The sequence below is a fragment of the Crocodylus siamensis genome, chromosome 15 (genome assembly GCF_052110815.1).
Source record: "Crocodylus siamensis isolate JL-2025a chromosome 15, ASM5211081v1, whole genome shotgun sequence".
Taxonomy (NCBI): Eukaryota; Metazoa; Chordata; order Crocodylia; family Crocodylidae; genus Crocodylus; species Crocodylus siamensis.
Genome location: NC_143409.1, coordinates 55,462,703 through 55,481,256, shown reverse-complemented (window position 1 = coordinate 55,481,256; position 18,554 = coordinate 55,462,703). Strand labels below are relative to the sequence as shown.

The 18,554-nt window shown below is 52.1% G+C and overlaps 1 protein-coding gene across 1 annotated transcript in view; it reads right to left on the bottom strand.

The window, feature by feature from the left end:
• LOC149853003 (C-type lectin domain family 2 member B-like) overlaps positions 1–12,682 on the bottom strand; it is a 44,849-nt gene extending 32,167 nt beyond the window's left edge. Inside the window, exon 1 of the mRNA XM_090029198.1 lies at positions 12,588–12,682. The gene's annotated coding sequence lies outside the window, so the exon portion shown is untranslated. The remainder of the gene's footprint in view (positions 1–12,587) is intronic.
• Positions 12,683–18,554: the final 5,872 nt, after the last annotated feature.

Sequence of the window (18,554 nt, the reverse complement as noted above, 5' to 3'; positions counted from 1 at the left end):
TATTGCTGAGAGCAGGAGCCCTGGAAGCTGGCACAAGACAAATGCCATTGACGGTCGCTTTTTAGCAGTCCCTGGGGAGCAGAGCAGAACTCTGGAAAGCAGTTTCTGGCTCAGAGTCTGATGTTATGTGGCAGCCTGTGTCTTTTAGGAAACTTTAATACGTTGGCTAAAGGGGCATGTATGTGTGTGGGAGGGGAGAGGGGCAAGGAAGAGGTGGGAAGAGGAGAGGAGTGGGGAGAGGAGACCTAGCTGTCACTTCCCTGTTACTTTTCACTTTCAGCTTTTTAGCTGCTGGAGGTGGCAGGAATGGGGTGTGCAGCCTCTCTAAAACAGGGGACACAACAGTGGGAGTCTACTACAGACCTCCCACTCAAAGTCCCGAGCTTGACCAGGAGTTCACCCAGGAACTGACTGAGGCCGCTTGCTCCAGGACCTTGGTTGTCATGGGTGACTTCAATTACCCGGACATTTCGTGGGAAGATAATTCAGCTAAATCTGAGCAGGCGCAAAGCTTTCTCTTGTGCGTGGATGACCTGTACCTGACTCAAGAAGTCTATGGGCCAACGAGAGGCAAAGCGCTGCTTGACCTGGTACTGGGTACGGGGGACGACCTAATCGGCAACCTAGTGATCGATGGGAAGCTGGGTGACAGCGACCACGAGCTGATCACCTTCACCATCCGCCGTAAAGCTGGCAAGTCAGTCAGCAACACAGAAGTCCTTGACTTCAGAAAAACTGACTTTGACAAGCTCAAGAGGCTGGTCAGTCAGGCCCTCAGGGACCGTGACCCCAGGGAGATGGGAGTTCAAGAAGAGTGGTTGCTTCTCAAGGAAGCGATCCTCAGTGCACAAGCTGATTCTATTCCAACACGGAGGAAAGGCAGCAAGAAGGCACAGCAGCCCCGCTGGCTCTCCAGGGACCTAGCGGACCTACTGTGCCTAAAAAGGAAAGCCTACAAAGGATGGAGGACGGGATTCACCTCCAAGGAGGATTACTCCGCACTGGTCCAGTCCTGCAGGGAGCAAACCAGGTAAGCCAAGGCTGCAACTGAACTCCAACTAGCTTCAGGCATCAAGGACAACAAAAAGTCCTTTTTCAGATATGTGGGGAGCCGGAGGAAAAGCAAGGGCAATGTTGGACCCCTGCTAAACCAGATGGGGCAACTGACAACTGACGCCCAGGAAAACGCCAACCTATTAAATGGGTACTTTGCGTCAGTCTTTCATCAGTCCCATGGGACGCCCATGCCTGCTATGGGACAGGGAAATCTGGGTGAGGGGGATCCCCTACCCTCCATCAATGCTGACCTCGTGAAGGAACACCTTGAGAAGCTGGATACCTTCAAGTCAGCCGGCCCTGACAATCTGCACCCCAGGGTACTCAAGGAGCTGGCAAGCGTCATAGCCCAGCCCCTGGCACGGGTCTTTGAAAACTCCTGGCGCTCTGGTGTAGTGCCCAAAGACTGGAAGAAAGCCAATGTGGTGCCGATCTTCAAGAAAGGGAGGAGAGTGGATCCGGCTAACTACAGGCCCATTAGCCTGACTTCTATCCTGGGGAAGATCTTAGAAAAGTTTATTAAGGAGGCCATCCTTGATGGACTGGCCCAGGCTAACATCCTAAGGGACAGACAGCATGGGTTTGTTGCGGGTAGGTCTTGTTTGACCAATCTCATTTCCTTCTATGACCAGGTGACCTATCACCTGGACAAAGGGAGAAGAGATTGATGTCATATATCTTGACTTCGAAAAAGCTTTTGATCTGGTATCCCATGATCACCTCTTGGCCAAACTGCCCAGTTGTGGCCTTGGCTCCACCACGATCCGCTGGCTGGGAAATTGGCTTCGTGGTCAGACCCAGAGGGTTGTAATTGATGGCAGTCACTCATCGTGGTGCCCTGTGACCAGTGGGGTCCCTCAAGGCTCTGTCCTGGGACCCATACTGTTCAACAGCTTCATTAATGATGTGGACATTGGAGTCAGGAGTGGACTGGCCAAGTTCGCCGATGACACCAAACTTTGGGGCAAAGCATCCACGCCAGAAGACAGGCGGGTGATCCAGGCTGACCTGGACAAGCTCAGCAAATGGGCAGATGGGAACCTGATGGTGTTTAACACCAAAAAATGCAAGGTTCTCCACCTTGGGAGGAAAAACCTGCAGCACGCTTATAGGCTCGGCAGTGCTACGTTGGTTAGCACTACAGAAGAAAGAGACTTGGGGGTCATCATTGACCACAAGATGAACATGAGCCTGCAATGCGATGCTGCGGCTAGTAAAGCGACCAAAACGCTGGCGTGCATCCATAGATGCTTCTCGAGCAAATCCCGGGACGTCATTCTCCCCTTGTACTTGGCCTTGGTGAGGCCGCAGCTGGAGTACTGCGTCCAATTTTGGGCTCCACAATTCAAAAAGGATGTGGAGAAGCTTGAGAGAGTCCAGAGGAGAGCCACGTGCATGATCAGAGGTCAGGAGAACAGACCTTACGACGACAGGCCGAGAGACATGGGACTCTTTAGCCTGGAAAAGCGCAGGCTCAGGGGTGATCTGTTGGCCACCTATAAGTTTATCAGGGGTGACCACCAGGATCTGGGGGAACGTCTGTTCACCAGAGCGCCCCAAGGGATGACGAGGTCGAACGGTCACAAACTCCTGCAAGACCGTTTCAGGCTGGACATAAGGAAGAATTTCTTTGCTGTCCGAGCCCCCAAGGTCTGGAACAGTCTGCCAGCAGAGGTGGTTCAAGCACCTACATTGAACACCTTCAAGAGCAAATTGGATGCTTATCTTGCTGGGATCCTATGACCCCAGCTGACTTCCTGCCCTTTGGGCAGGGGCCTGGACTCGATCATCTCCCGAGGTCCCTTCCAGCCCTAATGTCTATGAAATCTATGAAATCTATGAAATAAAATGCATTAAATTAAGAAAGCCAGGGCCAAGTTTCCAAGCCCCCGGACCAGGACCAGCTGCTTGGAGGCTTTAGCCCCCACAAGAGTGACCCTGTTGAGAAACAGCCCCAAGGAGAGACACCTAGCCCCTCTAGCACTGGTGAAAGGTGCTGAACATCCACTCTCCAGAGATTCAGCTGGGAGGAGGGCTCCAGGCACAGTGTTCACACACTGTGAGAGAGATCCCCACTCAAACCCCACCGCCTGAACATGGGAGCTGTCTCTGTGCCGGGGCCCTGCTGGGATGGGCAGGCACCGCTCACTGACACAGCCCAGCCATGGAGTCACTCCTGGGCCCTCCTCCACCTCCCGCAGCCTGAGCGAGTGGCACTGCCCCTGGTCCTTGACCCCAAAACCTGCTCTGAGATGGGCTATTTCTGTATGAATGTGGGTGTGATTCTCCAGCACCTTCCCTGTTACATGTCCAGGCTGAGAGGGCCACAGGGGAGGAGCTTGCTCTCTGCTGGTCTGCTGTGGTTGCTGCCAGGAGGGTGGGCATGGGGAGGTGCCCCTGCCCGGAGCACGTGGGCCAGGGCTCCTGGGTGTTAACAAGCCTGGCCCTGGACCGAGGGGACGGTGTGAAAGAGGATGGCAGGAGGAGAGGGGGCATCCTGGAGCCAGGTTCAGCCTGACCAGTGTGAGGAGAGACCTCATGTCACAATGTCACTTCCTCAAACCACCATCTCTGCCATGTTAACACCCTGCAGTGTGGCCGGTGCTGGCATGTTTTAATGGCCATGTGGAGCCCTTAGCACTTCCCCTCTTCCACAGTCTCTGGCTCAGCCTTCAGCCCAGCCTGAAGGAGGCACAGTTGGAGAGGCATTTAGTCAGACTGAATGCCTTGAGAAGTGCAGCAAGGAGCTGGTGACAGTCCCAGACCACAGGCATGGCTCATACAATTCCTAGCAAATGCAGCAGGTCCCATTGGATAGGATTTCCATGTGCTGGGGGACTGGTATTGAGCTCAACTGCAAAGCAGCTGGTGTGAGGAGGGTCACTGCCTTACCGGGGGTAGGGCAGAGCCCCCTCCCTGGGGAGTACATGCAGCTCCTGCTGCCACTCCCTCCACAGCAGTCACAGGGAGGGGCTGCAGCTGCTCCCTGGCCATGTTCACCCCTTGGCCAGCCCGGGTCAGTCACACCTTGGGGTGTGTAGGGACACGAGGGTCCAGCTGCCTGATGACACCCCAGCCCTGTTCCTGCAGGTCTGTCCCTGGCACATACCTCTCCAGCCCCAGCTCCCCTCTAGCACTGCTGCAGCACCAGGGCAGCTCCACAGGGCAGACACTTGTGTGCACCGGTGCTATCTCCTGCTGCTGGTTAAACCCTGGTTCTGTATAAGACTCCCCAGGCCAGCACAAAGGCCCCTGGAGTGCCCCTTCCCTATGCACCCCACCTCCTGCCAGTTACCCTGGTGTCTTGGTCACAGCCCTGTGTACACTTATGTTGGGTTTGTGTGTTTCCCTGCTGCCCAGGCCACATCACCATGGAGAGGCGGGTTGCCTTATTCTCCTTCGGCCCTGCATGGAGACCTTCTCTGGCCGGCTGCATTGATCTCCTTGTTACTCTCCAAATTCACCATCTGATGGCAGGTAGGTGCCTCTGCGTCCTCATGCCATTTACTGCTTGTTACCTCTCAGATTCATGTTCTTGGGGACCCTGACACAGGATGCAGTCTGTCTGACTCACAGAGAATCCCCCCACACACACACCCCTAAACAGAAACTGATTAAGATGCAGTGAGAGAAACACCTAAAACCCTCCAGATAAGGGTGACAAGAGTTAACCAACTGCCCTAGGTCTCATTTGCATCTGAGATGGGACCAGGTGACAACTCATTTACATGGCAGATGGAGAACAGAAAGCCCGAAGCACTGTGAATTCTGGGATCAGAGAAGCAGGGGAGCACTGCATGATGGGGAATCTGAGCTCCAAATGCTAGTCAACGCACATTTACACACACCCAGCTCGGCATTTATCAGACCAGTTCTAATCTGGATTTACAAAGGACTTCCACACACACACCCCCCAGAACTAAGCAGAAGTAAGTTTACTAGGCATCTCGGGCCGTACATTCCCCGGTCCCACCATTGGAGACCTATTTAAACTCAGTGGACTAAAACTCAGTTGACAGATTAGGGAAAGCTGAGACAAAGAGACCGAGTCAGAGGGGGTACGGGCAACATTTGAACAATGGTAAAGGGTTCCTCACAATGTCCAGCCGGTTGGAGCCCTGACCACAAGCGTTGTCATACTTCTCCCAGGATGACTGGTGGAAGTCCTCCCCTCCCAAAGGTTATGAACACTCCAATAATTGCCGTAAGGCTGTTAAAAGACTGTAGTAAGATCTGGAAAAGTCATGCTAAGCTAAGGCTTGTTCACAAGTAAAAATCCAAAACCCTGATGCTGCAAGCTATCTATTGTTTCTGAAGCAGCCATGAGATCTCCCATCAGTATATCTGCTATCCATAGGAATGTCAAGCTGGCTCCTTTAAGTGTCTGGTTACTCCTTAACCTTATGTTTTCCTGAGTATCGATCAGTTTCTTGAGATATTCCTAACCAGATAACCCCTTGTCAAGAGAAAAGACAATCTGATTTACACTATTGAGAATGTGTTGAAGAAGCTGAACTGAGGGCATAAAAATCTGTAAAAAGCGGCAAAGTGTGTGTGCTTCAAGAGAAGAAGTCTCTCTCACATCACCTGCTGTTGTTCTCGGGACGCTGGAAGAAACAGATCATCTCCCTTCAAGGATCGTGCTGAGAACTTTAACCTGTCAGGAAACAAGCTGAGTGCCTTGGACTGGTGAGATCCCAGCGCTCGCTCGCTCGCTCGCTCTCTCTCGCTCTCTTTTTTCTCTTTTCTCTCCAGACATAGATTTCTGAACCCAAACTGTATTAGTTAAGCTTGAGCTAAGTTTCCCCAAATACTTAGTGAAACCAGGGTATACTGTGACTGTTTGTGTTTGTTTTTCCTTTGCATGTCTGTCACTACTAGTGTCAATATATATTTCATCTACTTGGCAATAAATAACTTTTATAGTCAAACTGGTAGCAACTGGGTATATTTTTCCTTCTTTACTTTTTAAGCTAAAGATCCCTGTGAAGCCCAAAAACATTGTGGGGTCTGCTCACCAAGAGGCTAAAGAGTGGGATGTGCTGAGTTTGAGACACACAAGGGGATCAGCTTGTACAGGCTGATTGACCCAGTTCAGCTCAGACGTGCCCTAATGAACTGAATGCTGGCCCATGGGGGTGTCATCTGGACACCCAGCGGATTCAGAGGTATTCTGTTTAATTGTGTGCTTGTGTCTGACTGGGGTTATTGTTGCTCTGATGAACTGATCCTTGGCATATGAGGGTGTCAGCCTGTCCACCCGGCCAGGTCAGGCGTGTCACGTTAGTGTGTGTGTGTGTGTGTGTGTGTGTGTGTGTGTGTGTGTGTGTGTGTGTGACTGATTTGGTGACGGGAGGAACCCAGCCCCATTGAAACTGAGTCCTGCAAGATAGCTCCACGGGGGGTGAGGGCTTGCAGAAGGGAGATATACAGCTCCATATAAAAACAAGTAACACAAGCAGCACATTGATAGAATTACCGAGATCCTAGAAACGTGTCCCTAATAAATGAGCACATCCCAAAGTGATGGGCAAATCAGGTAACATGCTATTCTCACCCAGAGCTCTACTACCCTGCAGTACTTCGCACAGCAGAGATGTAAGCATGTCACCTCCTTGCACAGCTGCCCACATGGGATCCAGGCCCTGCCCAGGGTAGGCACTGAACCACCCCCCATGGACCCTTTCCTGCAGGCCTGTGTCTGCCCAGCTGCTGGACTTGCTGTCTCTGATCCACCCTTGCTCCCTGAACCAGCCCACTGCTAGGTACTTCCCCCCGCTTCCTGCCATGCATCCACTGCTCTGCAGATACCTTGGCCCTTGGCCCTTAATGCCCCTGTGTTGCCAGATTTGCCTATCCCTTTTGGGTGTGCTCATTTATTAGGGGTATGTTTCTGGAGTCTCTGCAATTCTATCAATTTACTGTTTGTGTCACTTTTGTTTCTATACAGAGCTGTATCTCTCCCTTCTGCAAGTGCTCACCCCCAGTGGAGCTACCTTGCAGGGCTTAGTTTCAATGGGGCTGGGTTCCTTCAGCTACTGAATCAGCTGAATATGTACACACACACACACACACACACACACACACACACAGATTAACAGAGCACATCTAAGCAGGTAGAGTAACTCAGCATTGCCAGACTGATGCCCTTATGTGCCACAGACTCAGCACAGAAACAGCATGTATGAGCCAGCCGGGTCAATCAGCATTTAGAGGCTGACACTCTCATATGCCATGGCTCAGCACTTCCCAATCTCTTGTCCCAGTTGTCCTGAGAGTAATTCCCTTGATGAGTAGATCCCACAGGATTTTGAGGCTTTACAGGGATCTTTGGCTTAAGTAAAAGAAGCGCTGCGGCAGAGCAAATGGGGAGGGTGAAGAGAAGAAAGAGGAAACAAGGTTTGGAGAGAAAGTATAGGAACCAGTTTGACCATAAAAAATATTTTATTAACAGATATATGAAACTTATGATGATATTAGTAGTAATAGCCATACAAGGAAAAACAAACAAAACAATTACAATTTTATATGGGTATAGATGGGTATTTTGGGAAATCTAGCTCAAGTCTGATCAACAAAAGTCAGGTTTATAAAGCAATGCCTGGAGTAAGAGAGGGGGGAGAGAGAGAGAGAGAGAGAGAGAGAGAGAGAGAAATTAAAATCAAATCAAGCCAAAGGCTTAGAAAGTTGGCTTAAAGAAACAGAGACAGAGTGACAGAGACAGAGAGCTGGGTCTCTCCACACTGTGCAGTCTGAACTGGTCGAGGGTCCAAGTGTTTGCTGGAGCTTGCGGACAAGCTGCTCAGTTTCCGGTCCAGCGTGCTTGAGACAGGCAGAGCCCCCAGCACGCTCCGGGAGGGTATTCCAGGCAGAAAAGGGAAAGATGACATCCCAGTGGAAGTGGTGCAGCATTCGGATCCAAGCACTGGAACCGAGACTTGAGCTTGGGTAGGGTTTTTTGTAGGGAACCAGCCGTGGTTGAAGGGAGAACGCTAGGCTTGTTTATGGGTAAATGGTGGCTCAAGGAAGTATACCAGAGTTGTTCTGTTATGCTGGACAAACAGGAGCTGATCACGCCCGGCTATGGGCAGCTGTTACTCTGAGCGAGCTCACAAAGCAAACAGGCAGATTCAGTGTTTTGAGTACCAATAAAGGAGTCATCACTAGAATTGGTCTGATAAATGCTGAGCTGGGTGCGTGCAGACATGGGGATTACCATTTGGAGGAGAGATCCCCCATCATGCAGTGCTCCCCTGCTTCTCTGGTCTCAAGGTTCAGAGTGGTCCTTGCCTTGGACTCTCTGTTCTCCACCCTGAATGCCAGTGGAGTTGCCACCCTGCCCCATCTTTGATGTAAATGAGACTGGGGGAGTTGCCTTACTCCTATCACCCTTGTCTGGAGGGGTTTAGGAGTGTCTCCCACTGCACCTTCCTTGCCTTTTGTGAGTCCTTCTGATCAGTTCTGGTTCAGGCAGAGGTGGGTGGGGGGATTCCTTTGTTAGTCATACAGGCTGGGTACTGTCCCCAAGAGCACAGAGCTGACAGGTGACACCTGAGATGTGGCCTGTCGCATTGGCCTGGCTTTCTCTCAGTCACTGATGAACATGTTCAGCCATTTCTTCTACCCCTCCGATCAGGCTCTCTCCTCTGAAATGTAACTGTCAGCCTGCTTGGAATTGAGACACCCCCTCACTGACATAGGTAAGGTGTGGCCTGACACCCCAGCCCTGTTCCCCACCCCACTACATGGCTGGTTCACGCCCCTGTGCCTGGGTGCACTGGGAGGTGCTCACACCTCAGTGAAGAGGGCCTCCAGCAATTGCCCTCCCCTATAGTGCACATCTCTCATTATGGGGCTGTATCTGACCCACACAATGGACCCGTTGCTGGGCGGGGGGCAGGAGCAGACCCTACTGTGAGTTCTAGTGCGGCACTGAACCCATTAGAGCCAGGCTGCCGAGGATGCAGTTTGTCCTTGTCCACGCTCACTCTCTGCTGCCGTGTTGCAGCTGCACTGATGCTGTTCTCGACTCTTCCTTTCTCGGCTGTCTTGTTCTGCTCCCCAGCCCAGTTCAGAGTGATTGGACCAGCCCAGCCAGTCATTGTCTCTGTGGGCACCTCTCCCACAGCATTAGTGCTGAGAGCATGGAGGTGCAGTGGGTCTGGTCCCAGTTCTCTACATATGTGCACTTGTACCGAGACAGAGAGGATCGGGATGAGGAGCAGATGCCTGAATATCGAGGCAGGACTCAACTTGTGAAGAATAACATCACTAATGGGAGCATCTCTCTGAGAATACACAGTGTCCAACCACCTGACCACAGGCAGTACACCTGCTTCTTCCAGTCTGGTGCCTCCTCACACGCTGCTCTGTTGGAACTGCAGGTGACAGGTCAGTTCCTCTGCTGTTTGGAGCCACCCAGAGTGTACTGAAGGGGGGTCAGGCTCAGGGGGCAGTAACAATACTTCACTTGTCAGCACCCAGAGTCCTCTCTCAACCTCCAGTGCCTGCAGTTTAATGCCTGCAGTGCTGACAGAGGTGGCATAGAGAGCAGAGCCAGGGGGCTGCAGAGGGGGCTGTGAGAGACGGAGAGAAAGGGAGAATGGGAGTGGAGGGATAAGCAGAATCTGGCCCTAGTTACATTACTGAGAGTTGATGCCATCTTCTCTTGCAGGTCACTTTTTCCCCCAGGTCTCCCCCTGGGTGGTGGCTCTGGCCGTGATGCTGGTGGTTGTCATTTTTCCTGGGCAGCATCATGTCAATGGTAATGTAAGAAGAAGAGAGCTCCTGTGAGATGGGACAGGGCAGGATGGGTGGGAGCTTCCCTTCCACTGCTCTGAAGGGGCCTGTAAGCACTGGGGAGTTGTTACCAGATTTGCCCGCTACTTTGGGGTGTGCTCATTCATTAGGGCTAGGGTCTTGGTAATTCTATCAATGTGCTGCTTGTGTTACTTGTGTTTCTGTATGGAGCTGTATCTCTCCCTTCTGCAAGCCCTCACCCCCCAGTGGAGCTATCTTGCAGGACGCAGTTCAGTGGGGCTGGGTTCCTCCAGTCCCCAAATCAGTCATACACACACACACACACACACACACACACACACAGATTAACATGACACGCCTGACCTGGCCGGGTTGATCAGCATGGACAGGCCGACACCCTCATATGCCAAGAATCAGTTCATCAGAGCAACAATAACTACAGTCAGACCCAAGCACACAGTTAAACAGAATACCTCTGAATCCACTGGGTGTCCAGCTGACACCCTCATGGGCCAGCGTTCAGTTCATTAGGGCACGTCTGAGCCAAACCGGGTCAGTCAGCCTGTACAAGCTGAGCCCCTGATGGGTTTCGAACTCAGCACGTCCCAATCTTTTAGCCTCTTGATGAGCAGACCCCACAGTATTTCCGGGCTGCACAGGGATCTTTAGCTTAGGTAAGAGGGGCGTTGCTACAGAGCAAGTGAGGAAAGAGAAGTAAAGAAGGCAAAATATACCCAGTTACCACCAGTTTGACTGTAAAAGTTATTTATTGCCAAGTAGATGAAACATATATTGACACTAGTAGTGATAGACATGCAAAGGAAAAACAAACACAAACAGTCACAGTATACCCTGGTTTCACTAAGTATTTGGGGAAACTTAGCTCAAGCTTAACTAATACAGTTCAGAGTTCAGAAATCTATGCTTGGAGAGAGAGAAGAAAAGAAAGAGAGAGAGCTGGGATCTCGCCAGCCCAAGGCACTCGGGCTGCAAAGCCGACAGGTCGACAGTTCTCAGCACAATCCTTGAAGGGAGACGATCTGCCTCCTGCCGCCTCTCCAGAAGAAAGCAGGTGGTGTCAGCACACACTGCTGCTTCTTTTACAGATTTTTATACCCTCAGTTTAGTTTCTTTCAAGCATTCTCAATAGTGTAAATCAAATTGTCTTTTCTATTGACAAGGGGTTATCTGGGTGGAACATCTCAGGAACTTGATTGATACTCAGGAAACATCTACTTGGAGCCAGCTTGCCATTCCTATGGATAGCAGATATACTTGATGGGATCTCTCTTGGTGTCTTCAGAAACAATAGATTGCAGCATCAGGGTTTTTGGATTTTTACTTGCTGTGAATAAGCCTCAGCTTAGCATGACTTTTCCAGATCTTATTATAGTCTTTTAACAGACTTAAGGCAATTATTGGAGTGTTCATAACCTGTTGTGGAGAGGACTTCCACCCGTCGTCTCGGGAAAAGTATGACAACACTTTTGGACAGGGCTCCAACAGGCTGGATGCTGTGATGAACCCTGTGCCATTGTTCAAATGTTGCCCATACCCCCTCTGACTCGGTCTATTGCCTCAGCACTCCCTAACCCGGCAACCGAGTTGTAGCCAATTAAGTTTACATCGGCCTCCCCTAGCGGGACCGGGGAATGTACGGCCCGAGATGCCTAGTAAACTTACTTCTGCTTAGAGGTGTGGGGGGGGGGGGGAGGAAGGAAAAGTCCTTTGGAAATCCAGATTAGAACTGGTCTGATAAATGCGGAGCTGGGTGTGAGGGTCAATCAGCATTTGGAGCACAGATTCCCCATCATGCACTGCTCCCCTGCTTCGCTGATCCCAGAATTCACTGCAGTCTCTGCTTCAGGCTTTCTGTTCTCCATCTCTCATGTAAATGAATGGTCATCTGGTCCCATCTCAGATGCAAATGAGACCTAGGGCACTTGTTGCACTTTTGTCACCCTTATCTGGAGGGTTTTAGGTGCATCTCTCACTGCGTCTTAATCAGCTTCTGTTTAGGTGGTGGGGGGCGCGATTCTTTGTGAGTCAGATAGTCTGTGTCCTGTGTCAGGCTCCCCAAGAACATGGAGCTGACAGGTAACAGAGTGGACTGAAGCTGTGGGAGAATGTGACAGTTGTGCCTCTTCGGGGCAGTCTATTAGTGGTCCCACAACACTGATGAAGAGCCAACCGCCGGCCTTCTAGCCTGCCATGCCTTGTTGTTATTTGCTTGATGGAAAGATCTTAATCAAGCAGGAGGCTGCCTATTCTCTGACTCAGTGCCTGAGGCACTATCTGCGGTTCCTTTCCTCCCCTTACATCTGCAAGGCTTGGGCTGTGGTGTATCTGGTGTTGTTCAGGTCTGTCCTGATCTCTGTGCCGCGCAGACGCTCTTGGGCTTGTCCCTCAGCCTGCACCCTCGCCAGCGCCCTCTAGCTCATTTCACACTGCCCATTCTGGGGCTTCTCACCAGTATCAGCTCCAGGGCTCCTCACTGCCCCCTTCAGTCAGGGCTCCTCGCTGCCCCCTAACTCCAGGCTTCACACTGCCCCCTAACTCTGGGGCTGGGGCCAACGCACCCCAAACAATGCTGCGCCTTCTCTGGTACCAGGAACTCCCACGCTACTATGGAGTCCCTATGAGGCCTCCTCCAACCCCTAATAGCCTCACCCAGTCCTCCGGTGAAACAATAAACACAAAACACAAAGCCCCTGGGCTATAACATAAAAAGCTAGACCATCCAGCCAAAAAATATAATAAACCATCCCTACCAGAGACAGCAAGTGCACCAAACCCCAGCAGGAATCAGGGGATGTTCCCACCATTAGAGTTCTCCCCTTGTGCTGGCCGAGTTCCTCCTCCCTTGGCCGCCGGAGGGAAACTGCCCTCCTGGCTTCCTGCCTGGGCTTAAGAAGGGCTAAGCTCTGCCCCTTCCTGTCTCTAGGTTTCCTGCTTGCCCTAGCAACCAGCACCTTCTCAGCCCTGGTGACTGGCAGCTGAGCTTCCCCCTTCCCGCCACTAGGGGTCTCTTCCGAGCCATTTCTGCTCTCAGTCCCAGGGCACCTGGGAGCTCTGCGACATACCTCCCCCCTTTAACTCCAGACTCACCAAGCCGATATTCATCCTTGCGGGCCTCCGCCTGGCCTCCTCCCCTGGGCCTGTCTTCTGGCACCCAACAACCCGGATACAGGAGGCAGAGGTTTTCAGGTGCCTCCTACTCGCCTTTTCCCCAAGGGCACACCATGTGGGATTTGTTGGGAGTTACCCACCACAGGTAGTCCCCCCACATTAGCCAGCCTTGGTAAGGTGCACCTAGGCCTGTAGGGCCCCAGATTCGATGTATTTTTCAGCCAGGACATTAGACACTGTATCGTAGCTCTGGGCAGGGGTCTGTCTCTTTGCAGCCCCCTTCTTTTTTCCTCTTCCCCTCCTTCACAAGGCACTGACCTTTCTCCTCTCGTCTTCTGACACTCCGGCCCTGCCTGGAAAGCCGGTTCTTAGAGGGATTCTCCTGCCTCTCAGTAACAGGGTTAGGTTTCCCTGCCACCCAGCCCCTCTTCTTCTTTCTTGTCTGGGATCCTTCTGATGCTCCAGGCCCCTCTTCCTCCTCATATTGCCTTGAGAAGAAGTCAGCATTTGTATTCAGGGTCCCCGGGTGATGTTTTATCTCAAAACAGTATGGCTGTAGACTATTAGCCCACCTTATCAGCCTAGCACTGTCTGTCTTCATATTCTGTAACCAGCGTAAGGGCGCGTGATCAGTGATCAGCATGAACTGACGTCCTAATAGATAGTACTGGAATGTTTCGATAGCCCGTTTAATTGCCAAACACTCCTTTTCTTTCGTGGTGTAATTCCGTTCTGGTGGATGTGATTTCCTACCTATGCAGGCTATAGGGCATTCTTCTTCTCCCTCTCTCTGCATCAACACCACTCCAATAGCTTCCTTTGAGGCGTCAGTCTGTACTTGGAACGATTTGTTAAAGTCGGGTGTATATAAAAGGGGTTGCAAGCACAGTGCGTCCTTCACTGCTCGGAAAGCTTCTTCTGCAGTTGGTGTCCATCTCACCTTGGTAGGAGCTTCCGCCTTTGTCATCTCTGTCAAAGGCTCCACCACCTCTGCAAAATGAGGTACAAACCTCAATAATAATTGGCTAACCCCAAAAAGGTTCTCACTTGCCTAGCGTTCTCACGTGCATAGCGTTCTCACGTGGTTCTAGGTTCTCACGTGCATAGCGGAGACCAACTGGAGGCTACAGAAATGGTGCTTCGAGGCGGGCTTTGGCTTCCTCAGCCATGACTGGCACATCGTGATGAGAGACATGCTGGGATGGGATGGGCTCCACCTTTCCCCTAAAGGTAAGCGTGTGTTCTCTTCCAGGTTGGTGAACCTCCTTCGGCGGGCTTTAAACTAGGCTCGTCGGGGTAGAGGGAAGATGAGGGCGGAGGAGATGATGAACTACCAGGCCCAGCAACAGCCAGCGAGCCCAGACCAATGGTCAAAAGGGAGAAACAGGTAAGTGATGGGGGACGGGGCATTGCTGAGACTAGGGGGTCAGTGGGCACAACCGTTGGAGGCCTCAAATGCCTCTACACGAATGCTCGAAGTATGGGGAAGAAGCAGGAGGAACTCGCCCTCCTCCTAGCTGTCACCAGCCCTGACATAGTAGGGATCACAGAAACGTGGTGGGACTCATCGCATGACTGGGCGGTGAGTGTCAAGGGCTATAGGCTGTACAGGAGGGACAGGATAGGAAGGAAAGGTGGAGGAGTAGCACTCTACATCAAGGAGGAATATACTTCCTCGTTAATTAGCAAGGGGGTAGAGGGGGGGCACTCTGAGGTGCTCTGGGTTAGAGTAAAAGGCAGTCCAGGGGAGAGAGACTTAACAGTGGGAGTCTACTATAGACCTCCCAACCAGGGAGAAGAGCTCGACCAGGAATTCTTAGGTCAGCTCACAGAGGCAGTGACGGCTAAGGATGTGATCATCATGGGGGACCTGAACTTCCCAGACATCTGCTGGGAGGAGCAGTCAGCCAAGTCTGATCGCTCACGTCGGTTCTTAGCCAGAGTGCAGGACCTCCATCTAACCCAGGAGGTGCACAGTCCCACCAGGGGAGACGCCTTGTTGGACCTGGTGCTGGCCACGGGTGATGACCTGGTGAGGGGGCTGCGGGTGATGGGCCACCTGGGAGACAGTGATCATCGCTTGCTGGAATTCACCATCCAGCGTAAGGTGGCAAAGGGCTGCAGCAAGGCAACAGCCCTAGACTTTAGGAGGGCTGACTTCAACAAGCTAAGGAGGATCGTTGGGGAAGCGCTGAGGACCCAGAGGGGAAGGGAATCAGATGTCGAAGGTGAGTCGTTGCTCCTTAAGATCCTCCATGCCCAAAGGGAGGTAATCCCAACAAGGGTCAAAGGGAGCAGGAGGGCACATAAACCCCCATGGCTCACTAAGAGCATCCGGGAATGTCTCCTTGCTAAAAGGGAGGCATACACCCAATGGAGAGATGGGGTCATCACCAAGAAGGACTATGTTACAGTCGCCCGAGGATGTAGGGGGGCAGTCAGGAGGGCCAAGGCAGAGATGGAGATAGGACTAGCTTCCCGGATTAAGGACAATAAGAAGTCCTTCTTCAAATACATAGGGGGTAAAAAGAGGGTCCCGGGTAATGTGGGGCCCCTGCAGGACACGATGGGCAACTTAGTCATCAAGCCAGATGATAAAGCTAACATATTTAACGATTTCTTTGCCTCTGTCTTCCTAAGTAGGGACCAGTTCAGCCACCTCCCTGCTGGCCCCCCTCGGGCCCCGGGAGAGACACGCCTGGGCCAGGGGTTAGCGAGGAGTTAGTTAGGGTACTTCTGGAGAGGCTGGACGTGTTCAAGTCCGCTGGTCCGGACGATCTTCACCCTAGGGTTCTACAGGAACTGGCCGAGGTCATTGCGGGACCCCTGGCGCGGCTCTATGAGCACTCGTGGTGCTCTGGCGAGGTGCCGGAGGACTGGAAGAGGGCCAATGTGGTCCCTATCTTCAAAAAGGGAAAAAAAGAGGACCCGGGAAATTACAGGCCAGTTAGTCTTACCTCAATCCCGGGTAAGCTCTTTGAAAAAATTCTCCTGGCACACATCCAGGAGGGCCTTGCGGGGGAATGTATGCTCAAGGGCAACCAACATGGGTTCATCAGTGGCAGGTCTTGTCAGACCAACCTGGTGGCCTTTTACGATCAGGTCACCAAATCATTAGACGCAGGGGTTGCTGTGGATGTAGTCTTTCTGGACTTCCGGAAGGCTTTCGACACTGTCTCTCACCCTGTCCTCATCAAAAAGCTGGGAGACTGTGGTGTTGATGCCCACACGGTCAAATGGGTCGCCAACTGGTTGGAGGGCCGCACCCAGAGGGTGGTAGTGGATGGGTTCTTCTCGACCTGGAAGGACGTGGGCAGTTGGGTTCCGCAGGGCTCGGTCCTCGGGCCCGCACTGTTCAACGTCTTCATCAGTGACTTGGATGACGGGGTAGAAAGCACCCTGTTCAAGTTTGCTGATGATACTAAGATGTGGGGGGATGTGGGTGCACTAGAAGGGTGCAATAGGCTACAAGCTGCCCTTGACAGGTTGCAACGGTGGGCGGATGAGAATAGGATGGGGTTTAACACTGATAAGTGCAAGGTGTTGCACATGGGGAGGAAGAACCGGCACCACACTTACAGGTTGGGGAACTCCCCTCTTGCCAGCACGGAGACGGAAAAGGATCTTGGAGTCGTCATTGACTCCACGATGAACATGGGCCGGCAGTGTGGGGAGGCAGTCAAGAAGGCCAACCGTACCCTGTCATGCATCCACAGATGCATCTCGAGCAGGTCCAGGGAGGTGATCCTCCCCCTCTATGCGGCACTGGTCAGGCCGCAGCTGGAGTACTGCGTCCAGTTCTGGGTGCCACACTTCAAGAGGGACGTGGACAATATGGAAAGAGTTCAGAGGAGGCCACTCGTATGATCAGGGGTCAGCAGGGCAGGCCTTATGAGGAGAGGCTACGGGACCTGAACCTGTTTAGCCTCCACAAGAGAAGGTTAAGGGGGGACCTTGTGGCCTGCTACAAACTGGTCAGGGGGGATCAGCAGGTATTGGGGGAGTCCCTGTTCCCCCGTGCGCTGCCAGGAGTGACCAGGAATAACGGTCACAAGCTGGCGGAGGGTAAGTTTAGATTAGATATTAGGAGGCGCTACTTCACAGTCAGGGCGGCTAGGGCCTGGAACCGGCTTCCAGGGGAAGTGGTGCAGGCTCCTAGCCTGGGGATTTTTAAAAGGAAGTTAGATGAGCACCTTGCCGGGGTCATCTGACCCCGGTGCTCTTTCCTGCCAAGGCAGGGGGTCGGACTAGATGATCTACCTAGGTCCCTTCCGACTCTAGCTACTATGAAACTATGAAACTATGCCTTTTAGTATGAGGAGTTTGATACCTCTGTAAGGCCTCCACCTTGCTCAACAGTGGTCTTACCCGTCCGCCTCCTACTAGGAATCCCAGATATTGGGTTTCCTCTTTCCCTATTGTGCATTTCTTTGGATTGGCCATCAACCCAGCCCTTCTCAAGTCCTGCACTACTGCTGTCAGTGTGGTGAGGTGTTCTGCCCAGCCTGTGGTGTAGCTTACAATATCATCAATGTAAGCCGCAGCGTAGCCCCCATGTGGAGCCAAAACTCTGTCCATTAGATGTTGAAATGTAGCTGCAGCTCCATGTAATCTGAATGGCATACGTTGGAGTTGGAAAAGGCCCCAGGGGTTGGCGAATGCTGTCTTTTCTTGATCCTCAGGAGCCACTGGGATCTGCCAGTATCCTTTTGTCAGGTTGAGGGTGGAGATATAGCGAGCTTGTCCGATGTTTTCTATCAGCTCGTCTATTCTTGGCATTGGGTATGCATCGAACCTAGCTACTGCATTCACCTTCCAGAAATCAATGCAGAGGCAAATTTTCCCATCGGGCTTAGGTACTGCCACAATAGGCCTCCTCCAGTCACTGTGTGACTCCCATATAATGCCTCTCTCCAGCATCATTATTTCCATTTTTATTTGGCTCTGCTGTTGTTGGGGAATCCACCGCCAGTGTTCACAGACCACCTGGCCCGGAGGAGTTCTTATTCGATTCACCACACCCCGAGCTTCCCCAGGTGTGTCCCGGAATATATCTCCGTACTCCCTGATTAGCTCGGTGGCCTGTCTTCTCTGTGCTTTTGATAGTCGTGGGGCCAATTCCACGTCCCCCAGTCCACTCTCCTCAGTCAATGAGGGTCCCAATTCCAGTTCCTCAGGATGGAGAGATAGGTACATGCATTCCTGGTCCTCCCACTTCTTTAGCATGTTAACGTGGTTTCTTCTGTTTAACATGTTAACGTGGCTTCTTCTGTTTATCCATCTGGTAGACCTTGTAGTCTACAGGCCCTACTTGGCGTACCACTTCATAGGGTCCCTGCCACCACACAAGCAACTTACTTTCTCGGTCTAGCAATAGAATCAACATGCGATCTCCCACCTCAAATTTTCTTGTCCATGCACCTCAGTTATAATATCTCATTTGACGTTGTTGTGCCTCCTTGAGATTTCCTAGGACCGCACTTCGGGCTGCTTCTAGACATTCCCGCAGATGTATTACATATTGGACTAAGTTCTGGTCCTTACTCTGCTGTTCCTCCCAGCTTTCCTTAATCAGCACCTGAGAGCTCTGTGACAGAGAAGTTTCTGAG